The 8,595-nt window shown below is 46.7% G+C and overlaps 1 long non-coding RNA gene across 2 annotated transcripts; it reads left to right on the top strand.

Moving 5' to 3' along the window:
- Window positions 1–1,661: 1,661 nt before the first annotated feature.
- On the top strand, window positions 1,662–7,258 carry LOC135456246 (uncharacterized). Of its 2 annotated transcripts, XR_010442482.1 has the most exons (4): window positions 1,682–1,742; window positions 1,872–2,021; window positions 2,728–2,892; window positions 4,855–7,258. It is a non-coding gene; the product is annotated as an uncharacterized LOC135456246 (long non-coding RNA). The 2 variants fall into 2 exon arrangements; XR_010442481.1 differs by lacking the exon at window positions 1,872–2,021 and having other exon boundaries at window positions 1,662–1,742.
- The last annotated feature ends 1,337 nt before the right edge of the window (window positions 7,259–8,595 follow it).

Here is an 8,595-nt window from a genome sequence, read left to right as displayed (position 1 = left end):
CTGCTCTGCAGCCTTTGGAGCAGCTCTGAGTCACCAGCCCCTGCTTTTGGCGCTGCTGCAATGGGCCAGGCTGCAGAGGGACAGCAGGGGGATGTCCCTCCCTGCTCTGCCCCAGAGACTCCCGTGAGTCACAAATCAGGGCTCTCTCCAGCCTTTCTGTGATGTTTTTGCTTTGTGTTTCCAACTGATACTAAGAAATCCCTGCACTCACCCCCTTTCTGGAGGCTTTTGCTGCACTGTGACAGCCTTTGGCACAGCAGTGTCACACACCATCAGCCAGAGCTGCACATTAGTCAGCCCTGCTCTCCCAAAATAGAAGTGAGCAGCCTGATGCACGCAAGAGGATTATGAAACTATTTTGTCACATCTGCACTGGGAGATTAAAAGCTGACAAATGATTATCATCATGGAAATGGGTTCTCCAGCAAGGTGAAGATTGGAAACAGCTGGGACATCACCACCAGAGCTGAATACAGTCAAGACTGGCAGATTATCTCCTGTCTCCATCATTTTTGCACACAATTCCAGCTACCTGAGCAGAGATTAGGGCAGGGAAGCCTAAAATAAGGCATGCCTCTATTTTTCAGACAGAAGTTTTCCTTCAGTATGCAGCTGACAGGATATTTGGGAAGGAAAATCAAACAAAGAAATCACATCCCTCCAAACCCAGATAGAAAGCAAATCCTCTGTGAGCCAAAACATGAACAGACAAGGAAAACAAGCACCCACAATCTTTGCCTGGAAATTATGAATTAAGATGATAATTCTTGCTCTCTTCAAATCTTACAAATGTAAGTAGCACATCTGAGCAAAATGAACCCCCAGATGCTGCAGGATGGCTTTAAATCAAGGGAATACAAAAGCAGGCAAGCAGCAGGCAGCAATGCAGGCTCTGGGCAGCTGATGCAGCAATGCAGGCACCCCTGCTGCCCACACTGAGACACCCTGGCAGCCCCTGCAGCCAAACCACCAGGAGATGATCAGAGATGGATTTCAGAGCAGAGACATCCTTGAGGGTAGGACTGCAGGAGGATGAGGCATAGCACATCCTCCCCGCTTAATCCTTGCCAGTGTAAGCACTTTTCTTATGGAAGCCTTAAAAAATCAAGTCCTTGAAGCAGCAGAGGAGGGAAATGTGTCCCTGTGCATCTCTGCATCCTGCTGCAGGTGCTCACAGGGCCAGGGTAGAGTGTGGGCACTGAGCAGGAGCAGAGGGGGAATGGCAGCTCAGGCTCCATCACATTTACGTCTCATTACCCTGCCAGCTGCAGCACTCTCATCATGGGAGGGATCACAGAATCACAGAATAATGAGGTTGGAAAAGACCTCTAAGTCCAACCTATGCTCTAACACCTCAACCAGACCATAGCACCAAGTGCCATGTCCAGTGTTTTTTTAAACACATCCAGAGATGGTGACTCTACCACCTCCCTGGGAAGAGCATTCCAGGACTTTATTATTCTTTTGAATAATAAAAAGTGAAAAATTTCTTCCTAATATCTGTAGGGGGACACAGTATGGGTGAATGAAGATAATGTAGAATGTAATCTTATCCCCCAATGAGTTGCAGCTGGAACCAATTACTAAAGATTAGGGGCAGGCCGGATGATAACAGACAACACCTATAACCAATAAGAACAAGTGGCATAAAAGAGTGGATTGGTGAGGACTGGAGTCAGATGGCTGCTGTAAGGACCAGGAACAGTCAGTGTTTGGAGCTGCCTATGAGAAACATTGAGGAGGTAGGAAGCTCTGGTGATATGGAATCCTTGCACTACAATGATAAAAGAACTCTTAATATATAAGGCAACATATAATCATAATACAACAGTTGTAATATATAAGACAACAAATATCCAACCTTGCTGTAGCTTGAGGCTGTGTCCTGTGGGTCTGTCAGTGCTGCCCTGTGGAAGAGACCAACCCCACCTGGCTGCAGCCTCCCTTCAGGAAGTTGTGGTTCCTTGCCCAGAGTCCTGACTCACTGGGTCACAGAGATCCAGGGCAGGAGGAGGAAGCAGGTAAGGGATGGAGATATTTTAATGCCTGACCTTCCTTGGGTGTTCAGGAGCTGGGTTTGCTTCTCTTTAGATCCAGGTCTTGGTCTCACACACAGCATCATTGAGGTGCCACAGCACTGAGAGAGAGAGCTCCTGGCAGGACCTGTGGAGAGAAGAGCCTGTGCTGGGCAGAACTTGTGATGCCAAGGGGGTTCAGGCTGGAGCAGCCTGTTCCTGAAGGGCTGCACCCCATGGGTGACCCTGGAGCAGTGCCTGGAGAGCTGGAAACGCCAGTCTTGGAGAAGCTCAGGGAGAGCTGCAGCCTGTAGGAAAGGAGAAGTTCTGGAGCAGTTCAGGGAAAGCTGTCTACCATGGGAGGGACCCCCTGATGGAGCAGGGGAGGATTCTGAGGAGTCCTCCCCTGCAAATGAAGGAGCAGCAGGGTCAGTGTGTGATGAACTCACCACAACCCCATTCCCTGCACCACTGTGGGGAGCAGGGAAAGAATCCAGGAGTGAAGCTGAGCCCAGGAAAAAGAGGCGGTGGAGGGAAGCTGTTTTTAGGATTTGTTTGTGTTTTCCATTACTCCACTCTGATTTTGTTGGTAATAAATTGAACTAATTTCCCCAAGTCAAGTCTGTTTTTCCTGCAGTGGTAAAGGTGAGATCTCTCCCTGCCCTGATCCCAACCCAAAAGCTTTTTGCTAAATCTTCTCTCCCCTGTCCAGGAGGAGGAGGAGAGTGATGGAGCAGCTTGAGGGAACATCTGGCTCCCAGCAAAGCTCAACCCACCCAGCTCACACCATTATTCACCTCTGGGGACAGCATCACCTGCAGCCCTGGTGTCATCCTGACCACACTGAAACCTCTGTTTCCAATGTGAAATTCCACAGGTAAGTCCATCAACAGGCAACAGAATTGGTGCAGCTCCTCCTGCCAAGGGCATCCAACCAAGATTTTGGTGCAGATCCTCCTGCCAAGCTGGGGAAGGTAAAGATTAATGTGTGAAGCCTTTTCAGAGCAGTTCATCTACCCAGGCCCTGCAGTGTGCACTTGTGAGATTTATTTAAAGTACCCAGACACAGAAAACATCTCATGAATTCCTAAGGACTCACAGTGTGAGCTTCTAATGAGTGAGCACTCAGGAGCATTAAGGAAAATGTTAGGACTTTTAAATAAACACTCAGGCTGAGCACCTGATTTATAAATATTCTGTTTAACTAAAATAAAAGTAGAAGCAGCTCAGCTCCCTGGCCAGCACAGCCCAACTTCCAGCTGGGTGCAAATGGCAGAGAGAACCTCCCTACCTAATTATTCACAGAAATTATCTAACAGATAGATCTGTTGAGTTTAATCAAGTTCAATATTTGGATAATTCAGGAGAAATCCTGCATGCTTCACATAGAGAAGGGGGTATCTTTGTACTAGGAGTAATCTGAAAGGGTATGTGACCAACAGAAATCAATTTTCCAATCCCTGTATGCTAACAGCAATCTGAGTATTCCAGCTTTTTGAAGCTTATTTACATTTTGAACCTGCTGCCCTGCACATGGGATATGCAGAAGAAAAGCCCTTCCTGAGCAAAGTTCACACAAGCAGAGCAGGACAGAGCACAGAGCATTCAGCTCAGTTCTTCTGCATGTTCCAGGCTTCAAGGGGAGATAATAAAACCCAAACCCACCAAAACCTCTGCCTGGATATCCATAGAGGGAAGCGGGAGATGGGTGAATGTTACTACACATTCCACTTGACCTGCTCAGTGTCCCGTGTGGTTTGTAAAAGGTGTTTTCAACAAATACTATTAACTCACTTTGTTTCCTACATGGTACTGATTTCCAATATTTTAACAAGTCACTTGACGCACTCTGTGATGTTTGTGTTTATTGCTTGAGTAGATTGGAGGTCTCAGGTGCAAAACCTGCCTGGGGCTATGTGTCTGCTTCCACCAGAGACTTGATTAAAGGAAAATCCAGACCAGTACATAAAAGAATAATTTTATTGTTGCAAGGAAACAGTTTGGATAAGAGGATCAGAATTTTCTCCCTTTTGTCATATATAGCTCCAAAATTTACCTTGCTCTCAATAGTTCAGTAGGGCCATATTGATTATTAGAAGACTTTATTTTTCAAATGAGCCTTTAATTTGTCAGACACGAGAGCACACTATTCTCTGTGCTCCTGTCTGAATGTGCTTTTTTCCTTTTAGCTCCCTTCCACACAAAATCTGTCACCCTGCCTTCTTTATTATTGACCCGTCACAGTTTGGAAACACAGTTTAAAATAAATGAGAGCCTGAATGCCATGGCCATGGAGTTATTAAACTGCCTGGCATTGAGGAAATTGCTTTTCATAAACATCCTGAGCTCCTATGGCTTTTTTTTCCTAAAGTGCTTAATACAATGAGAGCCCAAGTTAATCTGAATCAGTCTTCAAACTGAATTGTTAATAAGAAGGGAAGATGTATTATTGTTTAATATTGAAAGGCTGAAATCAGAGGACAGAGCAAAGAAAAGAGTTTTCCATGTACAAATAATATTCTTTGGGCTTGCTGTCACTCGATGCATGAGCTGATCAGTGACAGAAAATGCCTCCACATTCTCAGCAGGTGAGGCCACACAGGGGATGTTCATTTAATGTCTCCTCCACAACAGATCCCAGTGCCAGCACCCTCCTGCTGGTACCTGGCAATTCAGACAGCAACAGGTGAACAAAGAATAAAACATGAAATTTAAAAAAAATTAAGGGATTTCCACATTAATGTATGAGGCCACAGAAGCACAATAAATATCTTGTAGTTGTTAATTCTCAGTTAATCTTTCCAGTTGAGAGCACTCAGGCATGGCCTCTCTGTTCTAGGCACCAGAGAGGAGTGGACAAGGAGGGGCCTGCAAATCCACACAGGCTTTTGGAGAGCCAGGTACATCATCCAGATAGATGGCACATGGAACATGTGAATCCCTCTACCAAAATCTAGACAAATCGATTATGTGTATATATATATAATGTATAAATAATGTCCCCATTAGGGACACCCTCATGAGGTCTGGGCATCCCAGTTTCTCTTCCAGGGCAGACTGACTCGACCCCACTGCTCTTTCTGCACAGTTCACACCAAAGATGGAGTTTAAAAAAGCTCCTTGAGCCCCTTCTGTGTGAGACAGCCAGGGCTGCAGCAGGACAGGGGGAGCACAGGATGCCCTGCCCTGAGCTGGGATTGGTTTCTTGCTTGCACCAAATAATCATGCTGCCCTTCAAAACAGGCCTGGGCAGCCTCTGTTTGCCTCAACATCTCAAGGTGCAGACAAAAGCTGATTGATGAATCTCTTTCTTCTTACATCCAGTGCTCCTTAACAGCCTTACAGGTGTGGTAGGTTTGTGGTTCCTCTGAATTCTGACCAATTTTCCAGCCTGGCAAGGAGATGTAGCAGCAGAACCCTGCCCTTCCTGCACTTTACTCTGAACAGGGCTCAGAGGGAAGAGGGAGCACCATCACCCTCCTCACCTGCAGTGACCAATGTGGTACCAAGAGGGGATCCCTGGGGATGCCTTTACATCAGGCCTGAAAGAAACAATGAAATTTCCCATCCTCATCCCATTTCAAGCCCCAGCAGGACAAAGGGATGGAAACCAGCATATGAAAACCCGAACAAAATCTGGATTTTCTCAGGTTCATTTACCTGGTGAGTGTGCACCCACATGATGCTAAAACAAGACCAACACCAGCTGCCATCTCTTTAAGTGATGTTAAACCTCAGCGAATCCTCCATCAGCAATGAACTCCCGTTTGAAATGCCTCCAAATTGCAGAAAATGAGTGTTTCTTTTGGCGGCCCGGTCCCCCCATCGGGGTTGCTATGCAACAGCCTCCTGCACATGGCTGATAACACTCCGGGCATTATCTCCCCGCCTGACTGCGCCGTCAGAACAAAGCCCGCCTAATGAAGCTTTCAGATGCTCCTGGCTCTGCCTTGGACGCTTCAGCACGGGCTTTCCCTTCTCCTATGTGACAGTCACAGCAGCCACTCGCTGTCCCTCCCAGCCGGAGCGGGATGGAGATGCCCAGTGGAGAGCCATGGACAGCCCTGGGGCACAGCACAGCAGCCCCAAAATGGGGAGAGCCACAGAGCCTGCCACAGAACCAGGCCCTCTGAAATGCTGAGCCATCAGTGGTACAGGTCAGGCCTATAAAATGCCCCCCATTTATCCATATCTGCCCTAATGCCCTTGTCACCCCTCACTGCCGCCTGCAGGTGTGGGGACAGCGAGGATGAACTCACTCTGACTGATACAAAAAAAGGCCAGAATGAAAACAACTCTCCAGGTCAAGCAGTTCAGTTCATTGAAGCACTTACAGATTATTTTTTTAACAATCTGTTGAAATAAATGTGGCTGTGATGGTCCCACACAGCATGTGCAGGCAGACCCAGGTGAAGTTGAGAGGAGCAGCAGCTCCATCCTCCTGAGAGACCCAAGGCTGACACAAACCCATTCTGTAGTGCTACCTCCACACATCTCATGAGCACTGCCAGGGATGGTGATTCCACCCCTTTCCTGGGCAGCCTGTTCCAGTCTTTCAATGAAGAAATTTTTCCTATTCTCTAATTTAAATTCTCTAATCTAAATTCTTTAATTTTTTCCATTCTCCAACTCTCAAATTTTCTTATTCTCTAATTTCCTCTGCCACAACTTGAGGCCATTTCCTCTTCTTTTGTCACTTGTTACCTGGGAGAATAGACCAACCCACCTGGCTATATCCTATCCAGTAGTTGTAAAGAGGGATAAGGTCCAGCCTAAACTCCTTTTCTCCAGGCTGAACAGCCCCAGCTCCCTCAGCTGGTCCCCATATTGTGGTCTAGATGTAGCAGACATACCCTTTCCCAGTTCACTTCCCAGCAGGGCAGAACCCAATGAAACAGAGCATTTCCTTGGCCCTCCAGCATCTCACCTCCTTAACGGGATCACCCTCAGTACAGGTGTGGATGTGACACAATCCTGGCTTGGCCAGGGAGGGACAATGGGTGACAGCACACACAGTGTCAGATTATCAGACTGCACAGACGCACCACAAAAGCTTCAACAGGTGTTGGGATCCTGGATGCTGAGAATTTTAAACTTTCTCTGATGAAAGGCACAGACTGGCAAGAGAGAACTGCATTTGAGCTGAGGCTGTGGAGAAGAGTTGCAAAATTGATTGATAGCACTGGGATTACGGGTGTGTAGTTGGTTACTAGTGTTATATCACAGGGTGGAAAACTTAGAGTTTGGGGTTTTAGAATATAGAAATAGATATGAAGCAAGATGGAAGTTTTAGGGCAGAGGCAGATTGTTCTTCTTTACCTTCTTCCTTCTTCTTCATGGCTTTGGGTGATGTTCTGTGATTGGACTGAAAACTCCACACTGTAGGCTTCGAGGAACCAGTTATTGGGTTAAAAGGGAAAATAATCCAGGTGTCATTTCTCAATTGGATAGTTTAGTCTTAAAAGACCTTGTACCAAGAGATTGTTGGCCATTTTGAGCCTTACTAATGAAAAGCTGCAGAACTCATGGTTGTGAAGCTGTTTCACTGATAAGAAATAATAAACACCTGAGTCCAAACACGAACTACCATCTCAGGTGCCTTCAATCCAGACCCAGAGAAACTGACAAAGAGGGACAAATCCCTATCACCAAATGCTTCTCAGACAGCACATGGCTCTGGAAGAAGAGCTGGGGATGAGTGATTCCCACACCAGTGGGCTGGGAGGATTCCTGGAGCTAAAAGCACAGATACCCTCAGACCCCAAAGCAACGTGAGGAGCAGCAACTGGGGAACTGGAGACGGTGACATCTGCTCAACTAAAGACAACTGAAGGAATCAATCTTACTCTCAAAGACATAAATTCTGCAAACAACCTGGTAAGAGTCACAAGTGAGCACAGCACCCAGGGAATCCAGCCCAGCCCTGCTGGAGGGGGAGGATTTAACCCAACAGCCCACCTGGCTGCTCACCCGCTGCCTCTGAGCTGAACAAAGTGCAGCGTGGGTGCCTCTTGATCGAGACAAAATTGCCTAACAAGAGACAATTATGTGACATTACCATTAAAAGCAGTGTGTGACAAAAAAAGCTCTGAGTCTGTGTATCCTGAGGTCTGCAAACCCCTTTCTCTACTTTTGTGCTAAATAGGTCTCATTTAGCCCATTTGTTCTGTCCCAGGCAGGCAAAGCGAAAGCAGGGTTGATCGATTTGTTAATTACAGTAATTTTATCTTAAATAGAGACAGCTGAGTGTTCATCAAGTCACAACTCTGCCTGCTACCGAGAGCCCTACCCCCTGCTCAATAATTAGGGATAATAAGTGGCTCATAATAAATGCAACCCACAACAACACCGAGCTCTGAGAGGGTGATGCAGAATCAGGAGGACTATTAGGGAACCCCCAGGTCTATTTCTCCTTTTGAAGAAAACAATGTAAAATCTTTAATTGTCTCTCTTACAAACCCTGAGACAGCTCTGCCAGTTTGTTGTAAGTAAAAGGCAATTATTGCACTTTGTGGTGTGCTTGTGTCCAGAGAAGGCTGAACAGTGTCACCAGGGCAGGTAAGGGTGGCTCTTTCCTCCT

This window comes from Zonotrichia leucophrys, chromosome 20, assembly GCF_028769735.1.
Source record: "Zonotrichia leucophrys gambelii isolate GWCS_2022_RI chromosome 20, RI_Zleu_2.0, whole genome shotgun sequence".
NCBI classification, from domain to species: Eukaryota; Metazoa; Chordata; class Aves; order Passeriformes; family Passerellidae; genus Zonotrichia; species Zonotrichia leucophrys.
The sequence above is the reverse complement of the archived record's forward strand: the minus strand, read 5'-3'. Positions and strand labels throughout refer to the sequence as shown.